General features: G+C 41.9%; 1 long non-coding RNA gene across 1 annotated transcript; it reads right to left on the reverse strand.

Annotated features, from left to right (window-relative positions):
- Window positions 1-3775: 3775 nt before the first annotated feature.
- On the reverse strand, window positions 3776-9396 carry LOC109197393 (uncharacterized). The gene is made up of 3 exons (XR_002058518.2): window positions 9377-9396; window positions 8829-9294; window positions 3776-4149 (listed from the first exon to the last, which is right to left on the reverse strand). It is a non-coding gene; the product is annotated as an uncharacterized LOC109197393 (long non-coding RNA).
- Between the last annotated feature and the right edge of the window lie 8062 nt (window positions 9397-17458).

Below are 17458 nucleotides of genomic sequence, written 5' to 3' on the forward strand. Positions count from 1 at the left end.
ATATAATTTATTTTAATGAGATGGATTTTGTCAGACTGCATCCCTTCCTTTAAATTCATTATCAGGAGTGCTCAGGGTGTTATGGCCATAACGTACAACAATGGCATAGTTGGTGGATCAGCTCTTAAAGGATTCATGTATTGTATGTATTTTTGATAATGTTTGGTGGTTGCTTAATAATAATAAGAGATATTTTGCTTTCTTTTCATCACTCGTTGTTTTTTTGAGCATCTTACAATTTGCTCCTGTCCTGTTACTGTTTCTGAAATTAAGTCATAAATGTGTAACAAGGTCACCATCCATTTATTTTTTTATGCAAATGTACAACTTAAATAGAATCACAGAATATTACAAAAAATGTCTGAGTTCTTTATACTAAATTTATCATTTTAATTCAAGCTGTGTGGATGAGGTGGCTAATTTATACCTTACATATACATGCCATGAAAATAAACTGTGTACTGTAAAAAGCATTAACAGTGACAGCTGTGACTACTCTTTGCTCCTATACTTTGAATTTAAGAGCCAAACAAGACAAGACAAATGTAGATGGGAAAATGTAATGTACCTCTGCATGTACAAATATATATGGAGTTATAAATGGGAACTATGTAACATCTGCAGTACAAAGCTGTGGCGATCTATGCCCAGATCCCATCAACACTGCATTTGAACATGTGCTGGTGCTCTGCACAAGCATGTGTATGTAGGGCAGGTGGGGGATGGGGACAGAGAGAGGTCAGTGGGTCAAGGCTTTAAGCAGGGCTGTATTTTGAACTACTTACTGGTTCTTTAATAAACCTTTGACACCCCTCACTCCCATGGGGCCATATATCCCTAAACAACTGTGCTGCCCTGCTGCCACCCACAGTGGTGAGCTACAAGAGGGAAACATGCTGCACATTTAGCCTTCTAACAGACGCATAGAACCAGTGTTTGTTTCTTCTTAGTTGATGTCTTTTTAAAAGACTTTGTGGGTGCCGTGAATGTATGTTACTGTGGTAACGACCACTTCATGTTGCATCTGCTGAGCCACTGATCAATTCTGAATCTTCAAAGACTTTGCAACAAGTAAAAACACAGGATCACAGTCCCTGCGCTGCAGATTTATGGAATGAGTAATATATAGGTATATTAGAAGTATATAGAGAAGTACTTTATCATATTATAGTGCTTTATTGGGATATTCCAGGTAATGATGCCTCTTGCCCTATGGTTCAAGGAAGAGAATAGATGCATGATGATAATAATAATAATAATAATGATGATAATACTAGGGCCAGGGCTTTTCTGTGTGGAGTCGACGTGTTCTTTTTGTACTTGTGTTGGTTGGTTTCCTCCTGCAATCCAAAGATATGCGCTGTTACTTTCATTGTCGATTCTACAGACCTGTAGGTGTGAATGTGACTGTCTCTCCATGTTAGCCCTGCAATAAAGTGCTAACCTGCATAGTAGTAATAATAAGAAGAATAATTGCAAAGACTTTGAATATCTCACTATCTCCAATGCATAATACCATTAAAAGATTCTAAAAATCCAAAATATTTTTAAAAGATTTGCAAATCATTGGATTCTGAGTTTATTCAACTTTTTTTTTTAGGAATGATATATGTTGTTTTACTAACGATGCAATCTGTACGGTAAAATTGAAATCACCAGAGATTTTAGACTATCAGATTGCCTCTTTCTATACAGATGTATGTAAATAAATAAATACAAATGTCCTAAATGCAAAGTTGGACTTCTTTGGCAGGTATCCCTCATAATGAACTATACCCGTTGTTGAGCATTTGCTCCTTTTCCTGTTTCCATATCTGTGTCCTATTGATGTTGTGGCAGAAGGCGGTAATGAGTGCGTGTGGCCCTAGGACCAAATGCAGATGGAGCACATTCTCCTTATTTAAATGTCAAAGTATTTTTTAGCTTTTGGCACAGTGTGTTTTCAATCTGTCATTTCTGGCTCTCTGACCCTCTGATGAGTGCCAGGTCAGAGGTTTAGCCTGGTTTAGCCCCCCTTCTTCACTTTTGGTGTCACTCAGATGTTGTCGCATTTCCCCCTCAGTCACAAAACAATTATACCCTTAAAAATAATATAAGTATCAGTGACTGGATTTAATTGGCTTTTTTTCTGTTCATACACTAGAGGGAAAGGCGATGGAGGAGTGGCATTAGGTGAGCTTGTGCTCCAATCAACTGGAGGCAATAAATAATGGATACATATAGGAGCTGTATCACACAACAGTAGCACATGAAAAATGCTTTTAAACCATTCTGACAATTATTTAAATTCAGGATCAGATCTGTGTAACTGTCCATTTACAGACTGTTACAGCTGTGTTTTAGTCTTTTGTCGGGCACAAAATCAAAACATTTGTTACATTTAAGGTTTCAAATTAAGTGCAGAGAACATGTAACCATATCTGCACTGAAGCTTACAAACAGAACAGCTTAAAATTAGACACATGCTGATAATATCTAATTCAATTCAGTCCAATTTAGGTTTATTTCAATAAACCAAATCACAACAGTTGCCTCAACTCGCCTTATAGTTTAAGGTAAAGAACAAACAATAATACAGAGAAAACATGTCTGTCAAAACCAGTGAAGCAGGCTGGAGTCGGTGTGGATCTCAACCTTCTCACCTTTGATGAATAATTTTTCAACAGACCCTGAAACATCAGGTAGATGTGAGGCTCCTGTTCAGAAGGAGAACCAGGATGTGGTCTAGACAGACTAACACAAACCAGTTGAGATAATTTCTCACAACAGATGCGTTGGTGAGACCAAAGTGTATCATCAGGTGGTCGAAATGACTGAAGTGAGTATTGAATGCAGTTTTCCATTCATCCCTTTCTTTGATCCAAACCATGTTGTTCTTAATGTTGTTCTTAAGAGTTAATACATGGTCATAAGGTTTTATCCTTCTCCACAAAAAGGAAACCAACTTCTAGAGGAGAGGAAGATGGACAGGTAATGACGGAGAGTCAGTAATGTTCTAGTTTAGTTAGGCTATACAACGAGCTAGTGGGAAGAGGAGCACCAGGGAGGAGCTTGATCGTGCTGTCATATGGTCAGTGTTGGGAAAGCGATAGAGCCAGGCCCTTACGAAAAACTTTGGCTAGATTGTGGTAAGTAGAAGGTTCTGTAGACAGATCAAGTTCTGAGGTGAGAGCTGTACCTGGAGGGGAAGCAGACCTGAGACAATCTTCATGGCAAAATAGTCTCCATTCAGCTATTGTGTTTCTTTAACTGTGGATGACTTAGACCTGGCTTCAACAACATACTGTTAAAACTGTTTTACAACTCAGGTAACTGCTCGAGAAGTATATTCAGTTCAGAGGCAATCCCTTTGTGGGTTGTGGGTGGCTGTGGCTCAGGTGGCAGAGCAGGTCAGCCACTAATCAGAAGGTCGGTGGTTCGATCCCAGGCTGCCTCCTGGCTGCATGCCAAATATCCTTGGGCAAGATACTAACCCCATGTTTGCCTACTGGTGGTGGTCAGAGGGCCCGGTGGCGCCAGTGTCCGGCAGCCTCGCCTCTGTCAGTGCGCCCCAGGGCAGCTGTGGCTACAACGTAACTTGCCATTGCCAGTGTGTGAATGTGTGCGTGAATGGGTGAATGACTGAATGTAGTGTAAAGCGCTTTGGGGTCCTTAGGGACTGAGTAAAGCGCTATACAAATGCAGGCCATTTACCATTTACTTTGTAGCTGATTCACTTTCAGTAATGCCACTGGATCAAAAGAGCCCATTGTCCGAATGGCTGACGTAGCGTGGCTTTGTGGTTTTCCAGCTGGACTTTCTGCAAGGTGAGCGAGTGACGAATTCACATCTGAGTCCTTTTAGTTCATCTGTGGCTGAGCGTTTTGTCATAACGAGTGAATCAAGCAACGTGGGACTAAGAAGATCGTACTCGTGAAAAGATAACTATTTACAAAATCTTCAAGCAAGGACAAGTTCAAAGTCTCTATTTACAAGGTCCTTGGGAAGGAAAGTCCGTTTGTGCACCAAGCTCAAAGTTGTTGGTGCCTGTTGTGGTGATAACACCCAAACCAGACGGTACTCTATGGAGGTGAAGGGAGCCATCAGGCTGAAGGAGGAGTCCTATCAGGCTTGGTTGGCTCACGGGTCTTCTGAGGCAGCTGATGGGTACTGGAAGGCCAAACAGAGTGCAGCTCAGAGCATGCCCATGACCATGAATCAAGGCTTCTGTCAGCTAAATTACAAACAATAATGAAAATTCACGTGGTGCCTAGCACTGGTAGTTCCCAGTCTGAATTCTGAATTCAGACTGGGAACTTGCACCCCAGTGCTCATAGTTAAAACCTTGGCCTCCCAATCTACTTTTGTAAAATCACAACAGAGGCCAGCCTACCCACAGAATAAATAATGCAGCGCTTGGGCCAGAATGCGCTCCAGAGGTTAGTCTGACTGCCTTCTCTCTGGCATCTTCCATCCTGACCCTGGTCATAGAGATTGCAGAGTAGGCCCTGTGTGGAACTGGGTTCTTCCACCACATTAATGGGACTGGGATTCCTGGAATTTAGAAGCCATTTGAATACTTTGGGCTTCCAAGTTCCAGACTGTCTTCAACAGTTTCTAATAGAATCTATCAAAAAAGGAAAGTTGGAAGACTTAAAAGTAGAGACAGTGTCTGTCTTCAGAAGCTGGGAACTGCCCCCACAGAGAAACCTCATAGCTGAAATCTTCGCCTCCTATTCTACTTTTGGAAACTACTGTTCTGTTGGGATAATCTGATACTTTCAGGGTCTTTAGGATAGCAATAAAAGGTTACCAGAAGAAAATTGCATCATAATGAAAAAATGAGAAAATTGCTCCAAATAATGTGATTGACACATATATAGTAAAGTGTATTACAGCATCCAACACAAGGAAAAAAAGATTTAGTCTGGTCAAGGTGTTATGTAACACACAGTAATGATGGCAGAATGTAGGGTGGGAGGGGGTAGAGTGTGTGTGTGTGTGTGTGTGAGTGTGAGAGAGAGAGAGAGTGTGTGTGTGTGTGTGTGTGTGTGTGTGTGTGTGTGTGTGTGTGTGTGTGTGTGTGTGTGTGTGTGTGTGTGTGTGTGTGTGTGTGTGTGTGTGTGTGTGTGTGTGTGTGAGAGAGAGAGAGAGAGAGAGAGAGAGAGAGAGAGAGAGAGAGAGAGAGAGAGAGAGAGAGAGAGAGAGAGAGAGAGAGAGAGAGAGAGAGAGAGAAAATTAGCACTTGCTGTCAGACAGGTCACTACACCCCTGATCCCCCTGTCCCTCCCCCTGACGTTAACGTCCTCCTTCAGCTCTCCTTGCTCTTCAGAGCTTCAAACATTCCTCCCATAAGCTGGCCACTCTGGCCACAGTACCGATGCGCTACATTAGCTCAATGCCAAAGAGCAGAGGAACGCTAATGAGACACGGGTGTAGACTCTGTAGCTCGTTCATCATCCTGCCCTCTCCAATCCCAACGCCCTTTTATCAGGCCCCAGCTGGGCCCTGTGTCATCTCCTCTGACATTAATCAGCTGTACAGCCAGCCAGGGAGCTGATAATGTCCTATTAGCTGCCGAGCTCCAGAACCATCATAGACCAATGAAAAGGCCAAGGATTACACTCCCTCTCACCCTGATCCAGGTGAGAGAGAGTGTCCCGGAATCAACAACGACTGACCTGGAGGGAAATTAACAAGCTGGTATGATGGCTTAGACTCAGGAAGAGGCTCGTTTGGCTTGTTTCCCATTACTCGATCACCCACCTTTCTCTACTAGATGAATACATTTCTGCCATTTTAGAGGCTTTTGTTTCAGCTGTCATCAAAGAAGAGCTTCTTTTAAGATTAAGTTGGGCTTAATAGCACAAGCTAGGCTTCTCTCTCAATAACTCAACACTGATGTAGTGATGTACTTGGTGTTTCTGTTGGCTCACAACCTGTGCTCCGACAGCAGCCTCAGTTTCCCAGCTGAATACCTCTCATCTGTCTTTCAGCCCGTTGCCACAACTCATTTATTACTACCAACAGGATCTTTACAGTGACCAGTGCCTATGAATGTCATCAGAGAGGCAGAGCATCAAAATCCTCTGTATTAATTTGTCTGTATGGATCATAATTATGAGATATGCTTTCACTTCTCTTTCTGATAATCTGTATGATCGAGCGAGCGGGCGTAAGACGTGGCAAACATTCATCATGTACAGACACAGGGAGATTAGTAGTACTAGCCTGGTGATAGATAGCTACTAAAGAGGTAATGATTAGGTCCTTAAGTGTCCACGGAGCCAAGCCTGCTGATATCAAACTGTCCTCCAACAGACATCCAAGTGGAGCCGATGAGAGCCCATTTGTATTCATTAGAGCAGGGAGTTAGCTTGTAAAAAGCTATTCTCTTTTTTCTGCTGTCTCTCTCTCACACATACAAAATGTGAACAGCATGAGGAAGAAATCTATTCTGAATCAAAATATTTGTATAACGCGTTCACAGAACACAGTAACAGCAGAGGCCTGCGTGAGCTTCACACACCGGCTTTCTGCAGATTTGCCACCTTTGCTGAAGTGCAGCTTTAAAGGCCAGTTGAGCTGACAGGCCTGTTTGTCTTAGCAGTGAACATCTATGTTGGATTACTGCAATGCTTTCTTGTTAGGACTGCTTGAGAAGAGCTTTAGTGGTCTGCACATGCTTCACAATGCAGCAGCCTGCAGTCTGACTGGCTGATGTAAATGTGATCATGCTGCTCCTATGCTTGCTTTAAATTGTGAAAAAGTTTAACTGAAGTTTTTAATACAAAGCTGAAGACCTACCTGTTTTCTGATATATATCTATATATATTGTTTATATTATATATTGGGGGGGGGTTTCTATTGATGTATATAATAATACTTTAATACATGTAATCCTGTTACAGAACATTTAACACTCTTAAAATAGTCTAACAACATGTATTCTATTTAGCAGCAGTCTGTAGTTCAGTGTCTGCTCATTAACTGGATTTGTTTTTGTTTCTCAGTATACATGTTCCTGAGGTGAGATGAGAAAATGAGCTGGCCAATTAAAACATGATGGAGATTAGGAGACATGTTTGATATTCTAATTAGTCCAATGGGGCATTTTACAAGATGTTCGTTCCGTACAGTTACCTCTGATGGAAGAAAAGCAACACTAATAAAATCCTTGTTTAAAGGAGCAATTCAGTCTTTTAGTAAATGCAAATGGACTGATTCTTATATAGCGTTTTTCTACTCTCCCGGAGTACTCAAACTGCTCTATACAACACGCCACATTCACCCAATCACACCCATTCCCACAAGCACTGTCTCTAAACTGAGTGCTTTTCTAATGACATTCACACACATTCAGACTTCGATGGATGCATCAGAGAGGTCTTTTTGTCTTTTTTAGTCTGTAGTTATGATTCTCACTGAAGGCATCCAAACTATGAATGAACACATATGGAATTATGTGGTAAACAAAAAAGTGAAATAACATGTTTCATACTTTAGATTTTTCGTAATAGCCGCCCTTTGCTTTGCTCACTCTCGGCATTCTCTCCATGAGCTTCATGAGGTCATCACCTGAAATAGTTTTCCAACAGTCTTGAAGGATGCTGAGCACTTGTTGGTCCTTTTGCCTTCACTCTGTGCTCCATCTCATCCCAAACCATCTCAATTGGGTGTAGGTCAGGTGACTGTGGAGGCCAGGCCATCAAGTGCAGCACTCCATCACTCTCCTTGGTCAAATAGCCCTTACACAGCCTGCAGGCGTGTCTGGGGTCATTGTCGTATTGGAAAATAAATGATGGTCTAAACTAAATGCAAACCAGAGGGGATGGCATGTCGCTGCAAGATCCTGTGGTAGCCATGCAATTACACAAATGAACCCTGACAAGGCACACCTGTGAAGTCAAAATCATTATCAGGTGACTACATCATGAAGCTCAATGCGAGAAGGCCAAGGGTTTGCAGCACCCTCAGCAAAGCAAAGGGTGGCTACTTCCAAGAATCCATATTTAGAGTTATTTATCATTGTTTTCTTTGCTACATAATTTCAGATATCTGGTTTCATATATACAATGTTGAAGGTAGTAAAAATAAAGAAAAAGCACTGAATGAGAAGGTGAGTCCAAACCTTTGACTGGTAAAATATTCCCCTCTCGCCCCTGCGGGTGGTCTTTGTCCTTCAAGCTTGGGTCCTCTACCAGAGAGAGGTTATCAAGAGCCTGACTCTCACCTGCTCTGATAAGGAGGGCGCTCCTTAGCTCTTTCAGTGCTAGTTGCTTGGTTGCCCATAACGTTCATCAAGGGGTTTGATGGCTTGAGTGTATGGGTCAGGAGCACAGGAAAAGGCAAGAGCTAATCGTTTAGCTTGGTCTACTTTCAAGTAATCAAGAAGGACATGATATTTGAAGTGCTCTGGCTCATGAGGGTAAAGAAGATTTGTAAGGGCCATTCATAACATCCTATACTGCATTTCATCTTCTCTGACGAGGCCTGGGAAAGAAGGACCCTCAAGCTTATATACACACACACACGTGTTCTGGTAGTAACAGGGTGACTAGAGCTAGCAGTAATGGGTACCAAAGGTTTCTGTTCATGCAAACCATCAGATGTAGCTGGTTGTAGCTTTAAAGGAGGGTGCTGCCTTTGTTCAGGAATGCAAATGAGTGGCTGAGCAGCATCTTCAACTGGAGGAGTAGCAGGGTGAACACATGAAATCTGGTGGGGACCCTGCAGTGGTGTGGCCGGACTGGTCTAGGCAAACCACTTAAAAGAACTGCAGCATCTAATATTGATGCATGCGGTGTAGAAGAGCTGGCAGCAGGAACTGTACCAGAATGACGGCTAACCTGTGGGGGCTGAGCGGGTCCCTCATCATCATCAGGAGTTCCCTCAAAACCTCATCTTGGTTAGTAGGTAAAGGAGCGGGACGTGTCTCTGGTCGGCTTTCTGCCTCTCCGTCAGGATCCTGCAGCCCATGTGTGTCTGTGTCAATATGCTGACATTCTGTTTGACACCCTGTCTCACATCTAGCACTTCTAGCTCCAGGATACTGAACATCATACTGTTGCAGGTAAGCAGGAGGTCGACTGTCACGACTGGAAACCTTCAGTTAACGGCTGCTCTGAATCACGACAATAACACTACTCCTCCTCGAAGGCCCATGTTAAGGAGGACGAGGTTCAGAGGAAGCGGGAGCTTGTTACCATCGTGGGCTCATCCGCTCACAATGAGAATAAACAGTCATCACTCACTTACAGGTTTCTTGTTTTATTGGAATAATCAGTATTGAAGGACACACATGGACTGCTAACTCTGTAACGAAACAAAGTGTGATTTAAGTCACTCATTAACTTAAAATAATACGTGAACTCAGGAGACCCAAACAGAAACTCACCTCAGCTGCGCCCCATGTAGGAGTGAAGAAAGAGTGAGCTGTAGGTGAGTGCAGTCCTTATATAACGTGTGACAGGTGAGTGCAATTAAGCGCAAGCACCACACCCAGTCAAAGGTGAGTGAATCTGGTGAAGTGAGTGTGCTGAAAGGTGAGTCTTTACAACCACAAAACTCACCGCCACACCCCCAATTCAGTTTGGAGTGGAAGTCCTCCAACACAAACCAGCCCAGTGTTTCCGGTTAGAATGCCCCACTGTCAATTTCAAAATAAAAGCACCGGTGGAAAGCAACAGAGGAGCTGACCTGTGAGTGATGGAACATGGACTGTTACCTTTTCCCTTTTTCCCTGTTTTTATTTTTTGGGGGGACTGAACTGAATCAAACACGAGCCATGGACTATATTTAAGTTAAGAAACTGTTGAAGAAAAGAATCATTGTTGGATGACTGTTGTTTCCTGTGTGTGAATACATTTGAGTTTTGTGAAGAGAGCTGTGGTTTATAGGTTTGTTTCCTGTAATGTTTAGGGTGAAAAGCACTCATCTGTTTGCATCCTGTGTGAGGTTTAGATGGTAAAACATTCTTATATGTCACTAATCTTATATGTCAGGAGAGAGACCTGAGTGGCACCCCAAACTCTGACAGCTCTCTGTTGCATAGATATATTATATTGCCTGTAGCATTATAATCCAATAAATTATGATGACAGTCACAGGTATTACTCCACCACTCCCTGTCCCTTTTTCAATGGGTGTGTCTAATTGTGAACCACAGTCACAAACTGGGGTCATGATGGGTATTTAGCGTCATGTCATCACCTGTACAGAAGTCGGTTCTCTGATAGGATCTGCCTCCTGACACAACTGATATTTGCACAGTAATTTATGGGAAACTAAGGATGTGGTGTTGGGCTGCCTGAAGACAATAACAGGCGTCTGTTGCTGTCTGGAAAGAAAGAGGAGGATGTAGAGTCCCGCTGATCATCTGGTGTGGCGTCCTTTAACACATCCTCAACTGATAACAGGGCTTATTCTAAATGCTTTGTGAGACCAGAACTAAACTGCCTTGAAATGCTTATATTCCCAGAAAATACAAATCCTTTAATGGGCAAGCATTTAATTTAGTTATCAAAGTTTTTTAAATCTAATTTTACTGCCTCATATAATAACTTTTGCTTTTATCAGAAATACATAGCATACGGATCCCCAAGTTATCGTGACATTTATGGCCACAATGATTGTAAACTTCTGGCCCCAATTATACATTCAAAGATGCAGCCAGTTTATCACTATAATGATCATAATGTATGTCCACTATCAGTCAGAAGTTTGGACACACCTCATTTTATTTTGTTTCTTTATTTGTACTGCTTTCTACATTGTAGATACAAGCTGAAGACATCAGAAATATGAAGTAAGATATATGAAATTATGTAGGAAAGAAAAAATGATAAATAACTCCAAGTATGTTTTATATTTCAGATTCCTGAGAGTAGCCACCCTTTGCTTTGTTGACAGCGCTTTCATGATGTAGTCACCTGAAATGTCAGGATTCATTTGTGGAGTTTCTTTCCTTCTTAATGACGTTGGGACCATCAGTTGTGCAGCAGTCAGGTTGGTGCACAGCTGACAGCCCTATCTGACAACTGCTAGAATTCATATTATGGCAAGAACCAATCAGCTCAGTAAAGAGAAACAACAGCCCATCATTACTTTAAGAACTGAAGGTCAGTCAGTCTGGAACATTGGTAAAACTTTGAATGTGTCTCCATGTGCAGTTGCAAAAACCATCAAGCACTACGATGAAACTGTCTCACATGAAGACCAGGAGTCCCCTCTGCTGCTGAGGATAAATACATCAGAGTCACCAGCCTCAGAAATCACAAGTTAACAGCAGCTCAGAGCAGAGCCCAGATAAATGCCACACAGAGCTCCAGTAGCAGACACATCTCTACATGTTCAGAGGAGACTGTGTGAATCAGGCCTTTATGGTCAAATAGCTGCTAAGAAACCACGACTGAGGAAAAGCAACAAGCAGAGAGATTTGTTTGGGCCAAGAAACACAAGGAATGGACATTAGACCAGTGGACATCTGTGCTTTGGTCTGATGAGTTAAAACTTGAGATCTTTGGTTCCACCCAGTGTGTCTGAAAAGGTGAACGGATGATCTCTACACGCATGATTACAAACATGAAGCATGGAGAAGGAGGTGTGATGGTGTGGGCGGGCTTTGCTGGTGACACTGCTGGGGATTTATTCAAAATTGAAGGCACACTGTACATCCTGCAGCAACATGCCATCCCATCCAGATTGTGTTCAGTTGGACCATCATTTATTTTTCATCAGGACAATGACCCCAAAAACACCTCCAGGTTGTGTCAGGGCCATTTGACCAAGAAAGAGAGTGATGGAGTGCTACACCAGATGGCCTGGCCTCCACAGCAGGGCCTCCAGAGATGTCTGAAGGGGCGGATGCTCAAAGTTAAAAAGGAGCACATAGAACCAGGCTGAATAAGAACAACCCAAATTCATCAAGAATCTAATATGGACTCGCATTATACCATTGTCATCAGGTGGGGACAATGCAAAGCAAACGTAGCCTGTGTTTTACCTGATGAGGTAAAAATGTTGCTGTTGAGGGGTTGCTGCACTCCTGCTGCTGATAGTGCTGGAGGGCAAGATGAGATCCCAAATGTAAAATTTGATTAGAATTGTTTGAATCATAGTTGGGATGCTCTCTTCATTTTCACTCCAGACAATATTTGAAGAGTGCTATAATAATAACAATGGACAGAAATCACATCCTTTATAATGAGTATGATTTGATGTCCCAGGGAAAACGGTATAGGTAAAAAAAAAAAAACCCTTAAAGTCAAAGAGTTTTATATTTTCTCTCGTACCATCATCAATGAAATTAGGGAAATTCTGTATGTGTTTGTATATTTGTGCTACCTTTCATGATGTTTCCCTTACTTGTCCAAGGTCTCAAAGAAGACAATAAAGGCTAATCTAATCTAATCTAATCTAATCTAATCTAAACATTGTTTGATGGAAATTAAAATCATTAACCTACAGAGGGCTGAATTCTGAGTCAAAGTGAAACAGATGGAAAAGAAAACCATAATTTCATTGCAGCAACAGCAATAGCAGCAATGGTACTCAGTAGTTTTTATGGTCCCCATGGGCTTATGTGCATGCCTGACAGTGTTCCTAATGAGATGATGGATGTTGTCTTGGGGAAATCTTCTCCCAGATCTAGACTAGGGCATCACAGAGACTAGACTACCTGGACTGTTTGAGTTATAACCTGTCAGTGTCAGACAGACCGTAATGTCACAGAGGTGTTCTGCAGGATTTAGGTCAGGTGAGTGTTGATCCAGTCAATGATATCTATTTCTTCATGCTCCAAGAACTGTCTGCATACTCTTCGCACATGAAGCTGGCATTGTTGTCTACCTGGAGAAGCCCTGCACTATTTTAGGGTCTGAGAGTGGGCTCAAGGATTTCATCCCAATATCTAATGACAGTGAGGGTACCATTCCTAGCCTGGAGTGGTCTGTGCATCCCTCCATGGATATATCTCCCCAGACCATCACTGACCCACCACCATGGTCATATTGTACAGTGCCACAGAGTGCATGTCCTCCATGGCTTCTTCAGACCCTTTCAGTCTCTCTCAGGGAGAACCTGCTCTTATTTGTCAAATATACATGGCACCAGTGATGGACCTGTTAGTTCTGGTGTTCTATGGAAACCCCAGTTGGTCTGGCAACAAGCTTTGCCAGGCAGTGAGCGTAGGGTGTGCTGGAGGACGTCGGGCCATCAGGTGAAAGTCTGTTTCATGAAGTCTATTTCTGATTGTTTTGTTAGAGACATTCACAGCAGTTGCCCTCTTGAAGTTCATTTTTATGGCTCTAGTAGAGCTCATCCTGTTCCTCCTTGCACAAACGAGCAGATGCTGTTCCTGCTGATGGGCTAAGGACCTTCTATGACTCTGTGCCAGCTCTCCTAGAGTAACTGCTGGTCTCCTGGAATCTCCTCCATGGTGTCAAGACTGTGCTGCGAGACACAGAAAACTTTCTTGCAATGGTGTGTACTGATGTGTCATCCTGGAGGAGTTGGACTATCTCTCCAAGCACAGCTTGCCTAAACACCTACAAGATGTTTTTTGATCACTAGGTTTGCACATATTTGAGAAGGGACATTGGCATACTCCTGTTTACAGAATCCTTTAGATTGCCTGGCTGCCACGTGACAACTCAAAGCTTCAGCTCCCTCCCTAGATTTTCTATCTGACTGAGGTCTGGAGACTGGTTCGGTCACTTCATGTGCTTCTCCTGACTGGTTAGACAACTCAGTTGCTTCATTGTTGGTTTCATCTGACAATGTTTCTCCCATATAGAATTATTTCTATGTCAAAAGTCGGGTTCAAGAAAACTGCAGTCCTGGGCAAATAATTTCACTGGCGCAGGTATTAATTCCCACTCGATGCGATTAAATTCTTGGATGTGATTTCAATAACCCACCTACAAAGAACTCCGCAGGCACATGCACAATGACGCTATCATGAATGCAAATGTTTGCTTTGCGAATGCTTCAGCAGATTCATGGGTAAATCTGCTCTGCAAATTAACTATCAGCTGTTTTTATGGTTTTATGATAGTCACAGTTGTGTGACCACTGAAAGAAATGTTTTCTCCTCACAATAAAAAAAATAAATTGCTTCTTTTCTTTATAAAGTAAAATCTATGTAGAAACTATGTATGAGTTTTACTGGGAAAAATGGTGCAAGAAATGTGCTAAAACAGGTGAGAAAAACTGTACGATATGTGGTGTTAAAATAAAGCTTTCTCCCGTGAAAATGTCAGCATCATCCTTTGAGCAGGTAAAACGTCTTGCTCATGGACCCCAAAACAGGAAGATTATTTGCCATCTTACCTGGCATGATATTAAATGTTGCACGTCATACTTTACCGTCTTGGAAGCTGTTAACCCCGACCTTTGAAGGTGAGCATTGGAGGCTCCTGCTTTAATTAGGCATGCCATTTTTTGGCTGCTGCATTTGAAACCAATGTAAAGTCCATAGCCCTTCCTCATAAAACTTTGGATTTTCATATTCTATTGCTTTATGGCCTCTTTCTGCCTACACTGTGTCAACCTGGCTGATGGAGTGTATTAGTCATGACCTTTAAGAAGGAAGAGCAGAAGAACTGTTATTAGGAGGATACCAGAAAGATATTATCCTTCTTTGGCGACCTACACAGATGTTATTCAGATAAGGGATGAAAAATCACCTCCTTCTCCTGGAAAGCCCCAGCAGGACAAGAATGTCTTCACCGCCCTACTGTTTTTTCTCTCAGCACACGATTTTTTCTTTCTACCAGGCAGGTAGCAACAACTGTGAACTTTGAGCCACAGAGATAAAACAAAAATGAACTGTGGTTAAAAAAGAAATGTGGTTTTAGATGCAAAATGTGCCGTTACAGTGAAGCTGTGTGCTATATGAAGTGAAAAGGAATTAGTACTGTTCTTCATTTTATGGTTTGAAAATTTGCAAATCTATCCTGCACAAATATTTACAGTGTTTATAACATATAGGAGAGGTAAAAAAGGGGATATGAAAACAGCTTTCAAAATTTCAGGTCACCTTTGGTATTTGCTTTAAATGAATTCAATGTTTGAGGCTCCTACAGCTGTTTTGTTACAGTTTTGACAGCCATCAAAGTGAGACAATACTGTATAAAACAATTATAGTTCGACTCCAAGCAAATATAATGTTTTTATTAAAAATGCCACAAAAAAAGGCAGAGGCAAAGCTCACGGGGTCTGAGCCGGTGGGCCTCAGTGAAGCCTCGGGGGAAGATGATGAGGCCAGCTCTGCTAATGAGGTGCTCACCTGAGGCAACCAACAAGTGCTAACTGCAATTGCCTGTCTAGATGCCAAACTGACCCAAATGAAGGTGGACATTTGTGACAGCTGCAAGGGGAGATTGCTGCGCAGAAAAAGATGTGGCCATCTCCACCTTGAGAAGGGAGATGAAGAACCACATTGTTCAACTTAAAGACACTAAAGACTCTGCTACAAGCACGTCAAACTCTGTGGTGGAGTATAGATTTGGAAGGACTTTCAAAGAGGCACAACATAAGGAGAAGAAATACTATGTAAAGTTTCGAAACAAAGAACTTGAAACATGGTGACAATCACATTCAGATTTTTCAAGATTTGCCAAAGGCTGTAGTGAAGCGCTTCCCAGCTTTCACCCCAGCTAGGAATCTGCTCCGAGATAAACTCAGAGTTAAATTTGGACTTTTATATCCTGCCAAACTCAGGTTGACGCACAGAGCTTGTGCTCAAGAACAATTTGGACCTTGACAGGGATAAGTCCGAAGCAAAACGTTTTCCGTTATCTAGGCTTCATTTGCGTTGAAATGTGTCCATTGTGTTTGCTACATTTTCTGGACCAGTGATGCTCACTTTGATGTAAATGGGTCACAATTAGGTACCGAGCAACATTTATAGTGAGGAAGTTAGAGATAAAGTATCTTAATAATTTTAGGTTTTATGCCGGCATCCTTCTAGCCTTCCTTTTCTTACTTTTAGTTGAGACTGATATGCTTGGATGCACTGTTCATGTGTTCAGCTTGGTTAATAAACTTTGATGCAAACGGGTTAACCAAGTATACCACTATACTGGCTATACTAGGTAAATAACATGTGCCCTTCAGACAAACATCTACTATAGCGGATAAAAATGCAAGATGCATCCTAGTTACCGGGGAAATGCACGCCACTCCAATCACTCTCTGAATATTCATGGGCCTAATTATGATGATCCAGAACTCTATAGAAAGGTCTTTAACTTGATTAAATACACAGCAAATGCTACTTTAATAACCTCAACTTAGTGTTAGCTCCTTAGACAAATCCCATACTAGGGAACATACACTGGGTAAGCGCAGCAGCTTTATAAAAATGTACTTAATGTAACTTATCACAACATTATTATTTTAGGTAACAGGTCCATTATTGTTCACTCTTGCTGTAGAACTCTTGGCAGAGACGATTCACACTCACCCCGATATACATGGTTACAACACAGCGTACACTACCAATACCGTATCACTGTACGCTGATGACGTCTTATTATATAAAACACAAACACAAACTTCTGTCCCAACAATTCTTTCTGTTTGGAGCCTTTGCAGGTTACAGGATAAACTGGAGGAAAAGTCAATTATTGCCCATAAAATTTGAAAACTCTACCATCAAAGTGACATCTGAAAAGATCACCTACCTGGAAACTGTAATAACCAAAAATTATAGCTCTCTTCTTAAAGAACATTTTCTTCCTCTAATAGAGAAGCTTATATCATTCAGCGGCAGTGGCATCCTGCCACTACTTAAGCGGAAGAAGTGAGGCTCCTCATCGCTGGATCGTTGTATGACTCTCGTCAGTGTAACCCCAACTCTTAGATTGTTCATAGCTCTTGTGGATTTTGCCTTCGTTCTAATGTGTTTTCTCTTTGTACATAGAATTGCTGGACCTGTTCCTGTTAAGAGGATTTATTCATGAGTGAGTGGAGAGTGAGAGCAGAGCGCAGTGTGTGGTAGAAGAGGACTGAGAGTGATTTTCCCCGTTTCCTTCCCTTGGACTCCCCGGAGCCCCGACCCTTGCAGTATTGTATATAGCACCTTTCACTGTTGTACACATCACTTGGAGATTGTTAAATAAATATTTGTATTCTTCCAAGTATCAGAGTCCTGTGCTTGAGACCCCAGTTTACCGTAACGATTCTGTATAAAAGATGGACATCATGATGTCAGCCTTTGGTTTTGGCATCTAGTGAAGCCTGCTTGACAAGCTGCATTGGTAAACTGTACAGGTGCAACTCAAAGACACACATATATACTAGCTGTCCATGTGCAAAATCTTCTTGGATAACTATACCACACAGAAAGTCTTATGCTAAAGATAATTCCTATAGAAGGGTGCTTTTGGCACAAACACAATCAAGTAGAGTAGAATAGAATAGAATACAATGGAATGTCTTTATTGTCACTGTCATTGTGGCTGAGTGTGGTTTG

This window comes from Oreochromis niloticus, linkage group LG16 (genome assembly GCF_001858045.2).
Source record: "Oreochromis niloticus isolate F11D_XX linkage group LG16, O_niloticus_UMD_NMBU, whole genome shotgun sequence".
NCBI classification, from domain to species: domain Eukaryota; kingdom Metazoa; phylum Chordata; class Actinopteri; order Cichliformes; family Cichlidae; genus Oreochromis; species Oreochromis niloticus.